Source organism: Halichoerus grypus, chromosome X, assembly GCF_964656455.1.
Source record: "Halichoerus grypus chromosome X, mHalGry1.hap1.1, whole genome shotgun sequence".
NCBI lineage: Eukaryota > Metazoa > Chordata > Mammalia > Carnivora > Phocidae > Halichoerus > Halichoerus grypus.
Window position 1 is genome coordinate 75932195 of NC_135727.1, and position 15980 is coordinate 75948174.

The 15980-nt window shown below is 36.2% G+C and overlaps 1 long non-coding RNA gene across 1 annotated transcript in view; it reads right to left on the bottom strand.

Moving 5' to 3' along the window:
- LOC144380575 (uncharacterized) overlaps window positions 1-15980 on the bottom strand; it is a 416331-nt gene that overhangs the window by 139747 nt on the left and 260604 nt on the right. Inside the window, exon 2 of the long non-coding RNA XR_013444775.1 lies at window positions 9477-9566. This is a non-coding gene — a long non-coding RNA (uncharacterized LOC144380575). The remainder of the gene's footprint in view (window positions 1-9476; window positions 9567-15980) is intronic.

Here is a 15980-nt window from a genome sequence, read left to right on the forward strand (position 1 = left end):
CCAAGTAAAAGACAAAATGCAAAACAATGTGCTCGATATGATCTTATTCATATATTAATTATGAATAAAATGATATTATATATTTACAGGTATAAATGAATTTTAAAATGAATGAGTAAAGGTCTGAAAGGATCTGCACCAAATTATTAAAAGTAAAAAAAAAAATAAAAGTGACATCCTCTGGAGGAAATGATTAGAATTATGGGTTACCATCCAGGGAACCTGAGCATTACCCTTAATGCTTAAATAATTTTTGCATGAGTGTACTTTTACAATACTTTGTAATTAAAACTTAATAAAATTTAAACATAAATAATTGCTAACTTTTATCGATACATTTAAATAAAATGTAGTTATTAATCAGAAGTAAAGCTATGTTAGATGAACATTGCTTATTAGATTTAAAGTCAATTTTTAATCTGTGACTAGATTGCAAATGTGGTAGGTAAAATTTAAACTCTGCCCCCAGATCTCTCCACCCCATGGTGTACATGCCCAGTATAATCCCCTTTTTAATGAATGTGGGTAGGTCTGTGGGTATACTGTATATACCTCCCACAATTAGGTTATAGCATATGGCAAAAGGGAAGGGATATTTTCAGATATTATTTAAGTCCCTAACCAGTTGACTTTAAGTTAATTAAGAGAGATACATTGTAGGTGGGCCTGACCTAATCAGATGACTTTGAAAATAGATCTAGAGGTCAGAGACCTAAAGGACCAGAGATTCTCCTTCCTGTTGGATTTTTGTTGTTGTTGTTGTTTCAAGTTTTTATTTAAATTCTCATTAGTGGGACACCTGGGTGGCTCAGTCAGTTGAGTGTCTGCCTTCAGCTCAGGTCATGATCCCAGAGTCTGGGGATTGAATCCCGCATCAGGATTCCTGCTCAGCAGGGAATCTGCTTTTCCCTCTACCCCTCCTCCCCGCTCATGCTCTTTCTCGCTCACTCTGTCAAATAAATAAACAAAATCTTAAAAAAGTACTCATTAGTTAACATATACTGTAATATAAGTTTCAGGAGTAGAATTTAGTGATCCATCACACACATGTAACACCCCGTGCTCATCACAAGTGCCCTTTGTAATACCCATCACCCATTTAGACCCTTCCTGACACAACTTCCCTCAGAAACACTCAGTTTTTTCTCTATTGTTAAGAGTCCTTTATGGTTTGCCTCCATCCATTTTTATTCCCTTACATTCATATTTTTGTTTCTTAAATTCCACATATGAGTGAAATCATATGGTATTTGTCTTTATCTGACTGACATTTCATTTAGCATAATACACTTCAGCTTCATCCATGTTGCTGCAAATGGCAAGATTTCTTTCTTTCTTATGGCTGAATAATATTCCATTATATATATGTATATATACCACATCTTCCTTATCCATCCATCATTTGATGGACATTTGGACTGTTTCAATAATTTGGCTATTGTTAATAATGCTGCTATCAACCTCAGGGTGAATGTGCCCCTTTGAATCAGCATTTTTGTACCCTATGGGTAAATACCTACTAGTAAAATTTCAGGGTCCTAGGGTATTTCTATTTTTAATTTTCTGAGAAACCTCCATACTGTTTTCCAGAGTGGTTACACAGGTTGTTTTCCCACCAATAGTACAAGAGAGTTCCCCTTTCTCCAAATCCTTGCTAACATCTGTTGTTTCCTATGTTGTTAATCTTAGCTACTCTGACGAGTGTGAGATGGTATCTTATTGTGGTTTTGATTTGTATTTCCCTGATTATGAGTGATGTTGATCATCTTTTCATGTGTCTGTTAGCCATCTATATGTCTTCTTTGGAAAAATGTCTATTCATGTCTTCTACCCATTACTTTACTGGATTATTTGGGGTTTTTTTGTTGTTGTTTTTGTTGTTTTTTTGGTGTTGAGTATAAGTTCTCTATACATTTTGGATACTAACCCTTTATCAGATATGTCATTTGTAAACATCTTCTCCCATTTTGTAGGTTGCCTTTTAGTTTTGTTGTTTCCCTCACTGTGCAGAAGTTTTTATCTTGATAAAGTTCCAATAGTTCATTTTTGCTTTTGTTTCCATTGCTGCCAGAGACATGTCTAATAAGTTGCTACAGCCAAGAACAAAGAGGTTGCTGCCTGGCTTCTCCTCTAGGATTTTGATGGTTTCCTGTCTCACATTTAGGTCATTCATCCATTTTGAATTTATTTTTTTTTAAGTAAGAAAGTGATCCAGTTTCCTTCTTCTGCATATTGCTATCCAGTTTTCCCAACACCATTTCTTGAAGAACCTGTCTTTTTGCCATTGGATATTCTTTCCTGATTTGTCAAAGATTAGTTGACTATATATTTGTGGGTCCATTTCTGGGTTTTCTATTCTGTTCCATTGATCTGTGTGTCTGTTTTTGTGCCATCTACTATCTCGATGACTACAGCTTTTTAATACAGCTTGAATCCCAGAATTGTGATGCCACCACTTTGCTTTTCTTTTTCAAGATTCTTTGGTTATTTGGGGACTTTTCTGGTTCCACACAAATTTTAGGATTGTTGGTTCTTGCTCTGTGAAAAATCCTGGTGGTAGTTTGATAGGGATTGTTTTAAATGTGTAGATTCCTTTGGGCACTGTAGACATATTAAAATTACTTGTTCTTCCAATCAATAATCATGGAATGTTTTTTTCATTTCTTTTTTAAAAAGATTATTTATTTATTTGACATGGAGGGGAGAGAGAGCAGAAGGAGGCAGAGCAGCAGGCAGAGTGAGAGGGAGAAGCAGACTCCCTGCTGAGCAGAGAACCTGACATGGGACTCGATCCCAGGACCTTGGGATCATGACCTTAGCCAAAGGCAGTCACTTAACTGACTGAGCCACCAGGTGCACCTGTTTTTCCATTTCTTTGTGTCATTTTCAATTCCTTTCATATGTGTTCTGTAGTTTTCAGAGCACAAATCTTTTACTTCTTTGGTTAGTCTTATTCCTAGGTATCTCATTTTTTGGGGGGGTGCAATTGTAAATGGGATCAATTCCTTGATTTCCCTTTCTGCTGTTTTATTATTGGTTTACAGATTTCTGCACATTGATTTTGTTTCCTGGGACTCTGCTGAGTTCACCTATTAGTCCTATAAATTTTTTGGTGGAATCTTTCAGGCTTTCTATATAGAGTATCATGTCATCTGCAAAGAGGAAAGTTTGACTTCTTCCTTGCTGATTTTTTTTTAAAAATTATTCATTATTTTAGAGAGAGAGAGAGAGAGAGAATGAGCAGGAGGGGCAAAGGGAGAGGGAGAGAGAATCTCAAGTAGGCTCTGCACTGAGTGCAGAGCCCTACACAGGGTTCAGTCTCACGAGCCTGAGATCACGACCTGAGCTGAAGCAAAGAGTAAGACACTTAACCAACTGCCCCACCCACGAGCCTCTTCATTGCTGATTTTGATGGATTTTATTTCTTTTTGATGTCTGATTGCTGAGGCTAGGACTTCCAGTACTATGTTAAATAACAATCATGAGAGTGGACATCCCTGTTTTCTTCCTCACCATAGAAGTAAAGCTCTCAGTTTTGCCCCATTGAAGATGATATTAGCTGTGGGTCTTTTGTATATGGCCTTTATGATGTATGATGTTGAAGTATGTTCCCTCTATCCCTACTTTGTTGAGATATCAAGAATGGATGCTGTACTTTGTCAAAAGTTTTTATTGCTTCTATTGAGAGGATCATATGGTTCTTATCCTTCCTTTTATGAATGTGTTGTATCACATTGATTTGCAAATATTGAACCAGCCCTGCTGCCCCACTTGATAAATCCTACTTGATCATGGTGAATAATCCTTTTAATGTACTATTGGATTTGATTTGGTAGTGTCTTTTTGAGAATTTTTGCATCCATGTTCATCAGGGATATTGGCCTATGATTCTCCTTTTTGGTGGGGTCTTTGGTTTTGGAATCAAGGTAATGCTGGCCTCATAGAATGAGTTTGGAAGTTTTCTTTCTATTTCTATTTTTTGGAATAGTTTGAGAGGGAAAGTATTATCTCTTCTTTAAAGGTCTGGTAGAATTCCCCTGTGAGGCCCTCTGGCCCTGGACTTTTGTTTGTTGGGAGATTATTGATTCCATTTCTTTGCTGGTTATGAGTCTGTTCAAATTTTCTATTTCTTCCTCTTTCAGTTTTAGTAGTTTTTATGTTTCTAGGAATTTCTTTCAGTGCCCAATTTTTGGCATATAATTTTTCATAATATTCTCTTATAATTGTTTGTATTTCTGTAGTGTTGGTTGTGATCTCTCCTCTCTCATTCATGATTCTATTTATTTGAGTCCTTTCTCTTTTCTTTTTGATAAGTCTGGCTGTGAGTTTATCAATTTTATCAGTTCTTTCAAAGACCCAGCTCCTTGTTTCACTAATCTGTTCTACTGTTTTTTTTTTATTTCTATATCATTGATTTCTGCTCTAATCTTTATTATTTCCTTTCTTCTGCTGGCATTAGGCTTCATTTGCTCTTCCTTTTCTAGTTCCTTTGGGTGTACAGTTAACTCGTGTATTTGAGATTTTTTTTTTTGAGATTTTTTTCTTGTTTCTTGAATTGAGTTTCTTGAGTTGAGCCTATGTTGCTATATACTTTTCTCTTGTGACTGCTATTGCTGCATCCCAAAGGTGTTGGACTGTTGTGTTTTCATTTTCATTTGTTTCCATGTAGTTTTTCATTTCTTCTTTAATTTCCTGGTTAACCCATTCATCCCTTAGTAAGATGTTCTTTAACCTCCATGTATTTGAGGTCTTTCCAAATTTCTTCTTGTAGTTGACTTCAAGTGTCATAGCAATGTGGTCTGAAAATATGGATGTTATGATCTCAGACTTTCTGTACTTGTTGAGAGCTGATTTGTGAACCAGTATGCAAGCTATTCTGGAGAATGTTCCATGTGCACTTTAAAAGAATGTGTATTCTGCTGCTTTAGGATGAAATGCTCTGATTATATCTGTTAAGTCCATCTGGTCTAGTGTGTCATTCAAAGCCACTGTTTCCTTGTTGATTTTCTGCTTAGATGATCTGTCCATTAATGTAAGTGGGGTGTAAAAGTCCCCTGCAATTATTGTGTTATCAATGAGTTCCTTTTTGTTTCTTATTTATTGATTTGTATATTTACCTGTTTCCAAGTTGGGAGCATAAATATTTACAATTGTTAGATCTTCTTATTGGATAGATCCCTTAATTATGATAAATTGTTCTTCTTCATCTCTTTTTACAGTATTTGGTTTAAAATTTAGCTTATCTGATATAAGTATGGCTACTCTGGCTTTCTTTCAACTCCATTACCATGATAAATGGTTCTCCATACCCTCACTTTCATTCTGTAGGTATTTTTAGATTTAAAGTGAGTCTCTTGTAGGCATCATGTAGATGAGTCTTATTTTTCTTATCCATTCTGATACCCTATGTATTTTGATTGGAGCATTTAGTCCATTTATATTCAGAATGATTACTGATAGATATGAACTTAGGGCCATTGTTTTAGTTGTAAAGTTGTTTCTGGAGATTTTCTGTGTTCCTTTCTAGTCTTTGTTGGTTTTGGTCTTACTTTCAAATTCACAGAGTTCCCTTTAATATTTCTTGCAGGGCTGGTTTAGTGGTCACGGACTCCCTTACTTTTTGTTTGTCTGGAAAACTCATTCAATTCTGAATCTCAGCTTTGTAGGGTAAAGTGTTCTTGGCTGCATATTTTTTCCCATTCAGCATGTTGAATATATCTTGGAACTCCCTTCTGGCCTACCAAGTTTCTGTGAAGATGTCTCCTGCTAAACTTATTTGTCTTCCCTAGTAAGTTAATGATTTTTTTTCACTTGCCACTTTTAGGGTTTTTTTCTTATCTCTGTATCTTGCTAATTTATTTACATGTCTTGTGTTGGCCTCCTTTGGTTGATTTTGTTGGGAGTTCTTGGTAGCTCCTGGATTTGGATGTCTGTTTCCTTTCCAAGATTAGGGAAGTTTTCAGGTATAATTTGCTCAAATAAACCTTTTGTCCCCTTTTCTGTCTCTTCTGCTTCTGGGTTTCATAAGATAAGAATGTTATACTTTATGGATCAACTAAGTTCCCTAAGTCTACATTTGTGATTCAATATTTTTCTTTCCCTCTTCTCTTCAGTTTCCTTTTTCCCCCCATAATTTTACCTTCTATATCACTTATTCATTCTTCTGATTCTTCAATCCTGTAGTCATTATATCCAGCTGGTTTCATATCTTGGTCATAGCATTTTTTATTTTGGCCTGACTAGTTTTTAGATCTTTTATGTCCTTGGTAAGGTACTCCATAGTGTCTTCTATGCTTTTCTCAAGCCCATCTAGTATCCTTATGATTGTTGGTTTAAATTCTGGACCAGGCATATTAGTTATATCTATTTCGATTAGATCCCTGGTTGTCACCTTTCTTGTTATTTCTTTTGCGATGTATTCCCCTGTCTTGGCATTTTGACTATATCTCTGTCTTCTCTATGCTAGGAAGTCTGTTATGTTACCTGCTCCTTATAGTTGTTTGTATTTCTGTAGTGTTGGTTGTGGTCTGTCAGAGAATAATGGCTTTATGAAAAATAGGTCATATACTATCCAGGGCCTGGTGCTTCAGGAAGTGTTTCTGGTGTGTGCTGTGTGCACTCTGCTATTGAGTTTTGGTGGCTCTTTCCCTCAGGTCAGTCCTCTGCAGCATTTCTCCTTGTCTGCCATGGGGATTGTTTAGACCTTGTCTATTGTGTGCAACATTTTAAATAGTTATGCTCTGGTCTGCTTGTTAAGATAAGCCTGATCCTATTTGCACTAGAGTTGAAGCTTTTTAGCACTCTATGGTCAGTAGACTTGGTGCATGTGTGGGGGTTCATGCTGGTCTTCCTGGAGAGAGGCCTGCTGCTGCTCTGGCTCTCAGGCATACTTGCCATAGTATAGAAACACCTGCAGAGTGCAAGTATATGGGGCTTGGTGTAAGCAGCTCAAGCCTCCACTGTGGGCAATGTGCTGCTCACTGAAGTTTGTCCATGCTGATTGACGGAAGAAAAATGGTACCAACTCGCTCCCTCATCCTGCTGTCCAAGAAGCCCTCACAGAAGAGTGAACAATCTCCCCTCAAGTGTCTCAGGGATTCCTCAGATCCCTGCCTTCACCCTGTGTCCTGGCTGTCTTCCCACCCCACAGCATAGTGCTCCTGTTTAACTCAGGCACATTGGCTGAGTTTCAAAACTCCAAATTTTAGGGACCTGGTGTGGTGTGGACCCATGCAGATCCTCTGGCAGAGGGTCTTGCCACTCTGAGTCTGGTGCCAGCTTGTCCATTAGGGTAGTCACACAAATGCATAGGAGCTTGGAGTTTATAGTAAAGCACAGCAAAATGCCAACACCACATTAGCTGCCTTCAGCAGGTGCCTCTGCCCCTATGCTAAGGAACAGGGCAGTGAAATGTCACTTACCAGCTCTTTTGTACCCTGAGAAGCAGTGCCATTTCTCCCAAATGCACCCCAAGAAGTGTAACTATCTCTCAGTGCAGCCTGGGACATCCTCAGACCACACTGTCCATTCCTGGTCCTCTGCCCTCCTCCACAGGAGCACCACTTCACCCACTGGCCTCACACCAGCCATGGCATGGACTTCTAAAACTTGTCTTTGAGCTCTGCTGGTTGTAAAAACTCACCATAATCAGCCCTTCCCATTTTCCCAGTGGGGAAAATAATCAACCCCTCTCATTTTCCCCCAGTGGTTTTGGGGAAGTATTTTTCTTGTGCAATCCCCTGTGCTCTGCTCTCTCTCTCCCTCTCCTCTCTCCATGATCAGGGCTCCCTTTCCTCTGCAGCAGCCATGATTCTTTTCTCCCTCACATCACATCTCTGCACCTCCTATCTTCCACAATGTGGCCTCTCTTCTCCCTCTAGTTTTGCAGTTAGTTCTCTTAGTCCTCAGATCAATTTCTTGGCTGTTCAGAATGATTTAGTATTTATCTAGCTGTGTTCAAGAGATGAGGCAAACATAGTGTCCCCATCTTAACCTACACCCCCTCCTTCCTGCTGACTTTGAAGAAGTAAGCCACCATAAGTTCTATAGCTGCAAAAAATTAATTCCACTAACAATCACATGAGCTTAGAAGAGAGTGCTGAGCCTCAGAGGAAATTTCAGCCCCAGCAGACCACTTGATTGCAGCCTTAGGGGACCCTGAGCAGGGCACCCCACTAAACTATGCCCAGATTCCTGACCCAAGGAAACTGTATGAAAATAAATGTATATTGCTTTAAGCTGCTAAATTTGTGCTAATTTCTTATACAGCAACAGAAAACTAATACAGAGCTCTACAGTTATATGCCTTCCTCCTACTAAATTGTAAATGTGGAGTTTGTGTTTAAAATGGTCTGTGTCTTATTCATCTTTTATTCCTGGCATTTAGTATCATCATGATATCATGTATTCAGTAAATGTTTGCTAAATGAATATTTATTCTTATGTACTAAATTAGGTAATTTAAACCTGAAGTTTAGGGATGCCTGGGTGGCTTAGTCAGTTGAGCATCTGCCTTTGGCTCGGGTCATGATCCCAGGGTCCTGGGATTTAGTCCCATACCGGGCTTCTTGCTCCACAGGGAACCTGCTTGTCCCTCTGCCTCCTCTCCCCGTGCTTGTGCTCTCTCTCTCTCTGACAAATAATACATAAATAAATAAATAAATAAATAATCTTAAAAAAATAAATAAAACTGAAGTTTACATATGTTCTGATCTATTTAACCTCTCCAATACAGAAATTTTTAGGAAATTAATAAAGTGTTTGTACTTATTAATCTACAACTATTATTTAGGGACAGCATCTGGCTTGTGTCAAGCATGTTAGACTAGGATTTAGGAGGCTTATATTCTAGTCCCAGATCTGCAATAAATAGCTGTGTTACCAAGGAAATTACTTCTCCAGCTATGTGACTTCTTTGGTCCTCAGCTTCCTCATTTGTAATAGAAAAAAGTCAGACTGGGAGATCTTAAAGTCCCTGATTGTTAGGGACTTTAGCTTTAAGTTTAAGCTACTCAGTCTCTCAGTTAAAAAAGAAAGGTCAGAAAAGCTGCTTTATCTTCCATTAGTGGTTGTGAGATTGACATGAAATTAGATAATAAATATGAAAATGCTACAAAAAGGGAAAGTATTGTTATGGCAATCTCACAATTCCAAAAAACATAGTTATGAGATGACAGAAAGATGAAGACAGCATTTTTATAAAGCCAGTATTTTTAAACATACATAAAATACATACACACATACATACATACAGTGAAGGAAAATGTCAAGTATATTCAGGACAGCCCACTGAATAATTCCTGAAACTAGCACAATTTTATTCATAAACTTTTTCGATTTTGTAATCAAAAGACATTGAAAAACTCTTTCCACAGATTCAAATCTGAACTCAAGCTTTCAAACACAGGCTTATGCTGTCAAATTAGAATTTTGGTTGTGTTGTATTATTATTATAATTTCAATAATAAAGGACATACCTTAGTAACTTTACAGTTGAAGCTTCCTGCTACACTCTGCTTAGCAACCAGGCCTTCTTGCCTAAACACTTCTTTTCAGGAGAATCACGACTGAATGACAGGACAGAAAACAATTCAAGAGAGTAAGTGTTGAAAATATCTGTATTTTGTTTAAAAAGGCAATAAAGTTTTCAACTCATAAAAAGAACATATAGAATACCAAACAAGTTATTTGTAAACTTGGGATAATTTTATAAATAGATTAAAAAGAGTTATCCTATTATTTTTAAAAGTACTTATTTTTTATGTATTTTATTTATTTTTAAAAGTATTTCAGCTATTATGACTACATTGAACAAATTTATCTTATTTTGATATTCAAAACACCTCACTATTATACCAAAGACTTAATTATGCACTAATACTGATATTTTTTAAAAATTCAACCATTTCAACTGTTAACAAAAATTCAAATAGTAAATTTAAAAAATCTAATTGTGCTTATTAAACAATTCATGAATTGGGCAACATCCCATCTAGCAAGTAGAGAGGATCTCCAAAAGACTACAGAAAAGGAATAGTTTTTAATGATAGAGGGGGAGTGGGAAAAAGGAAACTATTAGCAAAGAATCCATTGTTTTAGGCAAGGTTGCCCTCCTAATGGAAAGAAAAGGGGTCTATCAGTAAATTTCCTGGTGCTAACCAGGAAATTCCTGTGTTGATGGGTTAAAGATTACATTTCTAGGGGGTTGAAACTGAAGTTAGGTTAGGTATTAAATCTTAGTTTACTGACTTGGGGCCTTAACTTAATTGATGCCATTTTGTCCTGTGGTTTTCTTTTTAACAATCCTCTTTTTTGATGAGACTCTCAGCTTAACTGAGAGGTGTGATAATCTAAGACATTACCACCACTCTCAGCTAGCTCCATAGTTCTCAAGGCTTTTGTTGATCCTTTGTGTGATATTCACAGGTCATGATGTTTTTGCTCAATGTATGTGACATCCACAGGTTATGACTTTAGCTTCAAAAATTTTAAGTCATTTGTCCCTTTTGTCCCTCTTTTAATGTTCCAATCTTAGGGAGGTCATTTGCTTGTTGGTTAGCTGCTGCAAACGTACACCTAAACCTTTTGAGAGAATATAGTGCACCAGGGGGATTATTATGATTGCTATAAGCAGAATAATTCTCAATCTTTGGAGTGCATTTTGAAACCAATGTCATCAAGACCCAAACCAATCAAAATCAAATATATCAAAGAAAGACCCCACTGAAGGAATCACTCTTTTAAGACAAGTAGCTTGTTCAGTGATCTCATGTAATTGAGTTTCCACTTCCCCAAAAGTGTTAATCCAGGTGCAGCAAGTGATGTTGTCTACAGTAGATACTTCCTTGTTTAGCTAAAAGATAATCAAGGGCTATTCTATTATCAAGAATAACTGGCCAGAGTCTGAGAATTTGGGGGCAGCTATTGCTTTAGCAGCAGGTTTTGAAACAATTCTAAGAATTAAGGTAAATTTCTGGGGCACCTGGGTGGCACAGTTGGTTAAGTGTCTGACTTTGGTTTCAGTTCAGGTCATGATCTCAGGGTCATGAGACAGAGACGCACATTGAGCTCCACACTCAATATGGAGTCTGCTTGGGTTTCTCTCTCCCTCTCCCTCTGATTCTTCTCCCTGTGCACGTGCTCTATCTCTCTAATAAATAAATAAATCTTTTTAAAAAAGAATTAAGGTAAATTTCTTGATCATAGCCTCATTTGCACTTATCCCTACCCAGGCAAGTAGTGACCTGCCCAAAGGAGTAAATCCTGAATCATGAAAGCCTCCTGGGAGGTCCTTTCCAACTCGACAATGCCAATTTGGGGAAATTGACTGATGAGATGTCTTATTTTGCTTGTGAAAAATTAGGGGCACAGTTAGATTTTCTCTTAGCCTGAATTAAAAGGTCACCAAATTCCAAAGATTACCCTCCTTAGCTATGATCCAAGAGATAGAGATGAAGGCATTACCTTTCTAGGCCAATGCCAGAGTAAAGGTGAGGAAAGGAAGGAGGAATGGGTTTCATGTTTAGTTAAAGTATGAAGTCTTAATCCATTGTTTTGAGTGGAAGCAGTCTACCTTGACACCAGCTACTTCTACTTCTTTCTTGTCAACTTCATTCAGAGGTTTCCAGCAGGACACAGGTCCAGGTGTCTAGTGGAGCTTTTTTTTTTTTTTTTTTTTTTTTGGTGTGTGATGTATACACAAGGCTCAATACCTTTTAGTTTGCAGCAGTGTTAGTCATCAGAACCACCTGGTAAGTTTCCTTCCAATGAGACTTGGGGGTTGTCTTCTGCTGATAATGCTTCCAGAATACCTAATCATGAGGCTCTAAACTGTGACCAACAGGGTTCTATGAATTGAGATCTAGTAAGGCTTCTTTAACCTATTGATGATAGGCTTGAGTATAAGACATTAGACACTTACAGTAAATGATCATAGTAGCATAAGACAACAAGGAATCAAACAGAAGGTGGTATACTGATAGAATTTCAAGAAGTTTGTATGGTTTTTGTTAAGGCTTGTGTGATTTTCCCAGGGAAGTGGATGCCTCAATCACCAGAAATTATAGAAGGTATATTCCAAGTGGGAAATATATTTTTAACAGTTTTTTCCCATTGTGAGGGCATCAGCCTTGTGGCAGGGAAAGGCTTCAAACCATCTGGAAAACACAAACAAAAACAAGTACATATTGCTAACCCTCATTAGGTGGCAATTAAAGGAAGTCTAGCTGCAGGTGTTTAAGTGTCCAGAGAGAGGAAATCTGAGGCCTCTGGGAACAAAAACAGTTTCTCCAGGATTATGGACCTAACAAGTCAGACTTTGTTGGTAGACTGTTTTTGCAATATTACAGAAGTCTCTGTACCCATGTATATTTATAATTTGAGTAATCTTAAATGCCATATGGTGGGTGAAGAAATGTAAAAGACACAAAATGGGTTTTATCAGAAAGCTAAGAAGAATCAACTGGTTGTCTTGGACTTCCCATAGCCCAGACTGTCCATTGACTTTGCAGCCATTATTTACCTATCTTAATTTCTCTGATTAAGGAGCAGACTACTGCCATGTTTCAAGGACATCAGGACGGCAAAATTTGGCAATCAAGGGCCATTTTTTTTAAAGCAGAATGGATTTTATTTGCATGTGCCACAATCTTACAAAGAAAACTTAGTATTAATTCTTGTTTGGCAATGTTTCCCATGTAATTTAACATATCAAATAAATCTAATTAGTTTAGCAAATCCTTTGGAATGTTCCAGGTTGAAAAGACTCAAGCTGATCAAAACTCTAGAAAAATCTTTTGTCTTGTAAACAGAGGAAAAGCAAATTCTAATTTTGTACCAGGTTATTTTTGATATTAGCATTTATGTATTCCAATCTTAGTCCTTGATCACACATAACATTTCTTTTTAAAGATCATTTTTTTCACAAACTTTTTAAAACGTTTTTTTTTTTACATATTTGGATTTTGTCTTGAGTATTCCCTCTTTAGAGAACCAGCCTCATTTTAGGATAAAATAACTTTTTTTCCCCTCAACAAAAATGTATTTTCATTCCTCATACTTCTTTTTTTAACCAAAAACACACATCTTACTTTCCTTGTATAGAGAGTTGTTTCCCTTATTAGAATGTTTTTAACTCTTAATAACCTTAATTTCTAGTGAAAACTAATAAGTAAGCAATTGTGAATTGTCTGTTGCACCAGTATTCCTTAGGGTGGCAAATTGATGAATACATTTTATAACTTTGAGAAATGTACTTTTTCAAAGTAAAATCTTTTAATAAAGCACAAAACTTGTTTACTAACAGACCCAAATTTATCTTGAGTTTCTCTGTAAAGAAGTCAAAAGTAGATAAATCTATGTTCAGTAGTTATTGTATCATTATTTTATCTTATTTGGAAATGATCTAGATATTTAATGAATTTAACTTGATTTGTCATTTAACCTAACTCAGCAAAATTTTAAGGTTTCAGGTTATCAAAAATATTTGGGAGACTATATAAAATTTACCTAAATTAAAAATATATATTTTTTACACCTACTTAATTTGCTTGTTTTTAACAGTTATGCTTAGATTACCCAAAAAAACTTCATGAGACATTAAACTCAGTCATTTTCCTGAGCCAGATTTTTTAAAAAAGCCTTTTGTTACAGAGATTACATCAATTCACCTGACTTTTGGTATACCGAGGCAGAATAAAAGTTTTAATTTTAATGCTGATAACTCTAAAGACATATCTATTTTAATTAAACCAATAAATATTTTCCCTTAGCACATGAACTTGAAAAAAATTTTGTTAATTTTTATCTTTCTAAAAGTTTTAGAATGCCCAATCTTTACAAGTGCTTGCCTTTAAACCAACTAAACAGAGTTCTTTGACAAATTAATTTTAGCAATACAATCTGGAGGTAAAAAAAAATACCTCACATTTACAACATATTATATATATATATATATATATATATATATATATATATATGCAACATTTTATACATACACACACATCAAAGACAGAGGTAAAGACCTTATATTTACTAATATTTGTAAAGAAGATTTTAAGATTTGTATTTGTTCCTGGAATTCATCTTAGGAGACTATTAGAGTTTGGGCACAAGAGCCCTTTTATCAGTTTGCATTTTAAAAAGGACTTTGTCCCTTTTTCCCCCCTTTAGTTTCATGTGACTGTGGGTTTTGTTACCTTTCAAAGACATAATAACATATATAACTTTAATGGACAGAAAGAATGTAAGTTTTTCCAGGAAAGACTTTGGTTTTTTAAAGCCAATAATTAACAAGCCATTTAAGAAAAATAGGGGAAGTTAACGGATTCATAAAGGAATGGGTGAACTTTGAATTGCTTTTAGAGCTGCATCTCTGGTTTTGTAAAGATTTGTAAGATAAGGAAAATTGCTTTCATCCCCCCAAAGAATTGGGTTGTAACTTAAATGGCATCATAGGTTGATCCACCTATTCAACTATATTATCCTCAATTTGCTTTTTACCCTCTGGCTACATAGTTCTAATTTTAAATATTTCTGGCTGTATTGAATAACTCCTCTTTGGTGTAAGAGGGGTCCTCAAAGAGGGTACGGAGGATATTACCTCCCCCAAATCCACAGTCACTCCCAATGATAGCCAAATGAAAGAAGCAACAACCTGCATATCCTAGGCAGGCAGAAAGCCAAGTTACACAAATGAGACTGATGTGGGAAACAAGCAAGAAAATAGCTATCTCTGGGAGAGGATCAATAATCCATGGGTCTGGATTTGGAAAGGAAGGGGCAGTGTGAAATTTTATTTTCCTCTCAATTGGGTGTTACAGTGCTACAGAGATTTGGAAGAACAGATTCTGGTAAGAATTTACATTGTTTTCTGCCTTCTGCCAATTTTTCTAAAATCCCCTTTGCAGGCTCTGGTATTTTTCAGTTTCCCCTTTAAATAATAATTCCCTTTAATAATAATTCCCCTGTTAATAAGATAACATAGCACTTGACCAGAAAATCCCTCAGTTTTGACAACCATGGGAATTGCCCATATGGGGGCCCTCTTTTGAAAGTAGACATGGGGGTGTCTGTAAGGCAAGTAACTTGGCAGTCTTTTGTTTACAGTGTGCAGCCTTTTTAGAAGGGAAAACATTAGAGGATCAGTAGGATGCGTATTCAAAGGATAGAGAGGAGCAGTCGGAGTTTTGTCATTCTTATAGTCTTTTGGTTTAGGTGCCTCTTACATCTTTAAGTTTTCATTAGCTTCTTCAATGAATCATTTAATGAAACTACTTTGAAATTTTGAAAACTTTTGGAGGCTTCTGCTTGCCAATTTAAACAGATATTCCATTCTGTTTAATTTGGAGACCCTTGTTTTTAACTGAACTTCTTAAGTGATCTCATCTAATTGGAACATTCCAAATAATGGTTATATTTCTAGGTTGTAATTCTCCTGAATTACAGGAAACACCTTGGTAGGATGCTGGCCACAAATTAAGTTAACCCACATTTTTTTATTCAAGTATAATATGTTATATTAGTTTCAGGTGTTCAATATAATGATTCAACAATTCTATACATTGCTCAGTGCTCATTACTATAAATGCATTCTTAGTCCCCTTCACCTATTTCACCCGTACCCACCATCCTGCCATCTGACAACCTCCACTTTCCTCTCTATATTTAAGAGTCTTTTTTTGTTTGTCTCTTTTTTCCTTTACTTCTTTATTTTGTTTCTCAAATTCCACATATGAGTAAAATCATATGGTATTTGTCTTTTCCTGACTTATTTCACTTAGCATTGTACCCACAAGATCCATCCATATTGTTGCAAATGCAACATTCCATTCTTTTTTATGGATGAGTAATATTCCAATGCATATATACATACCAGTTTTCTTTATCCATCAGTGGATGGATACTTGGGTTGCTTCCATATCTTAGCTATTGTAAATAAAGCTGCAATAAACATAGGAGTGTATATATCTTTTCAAATAAAT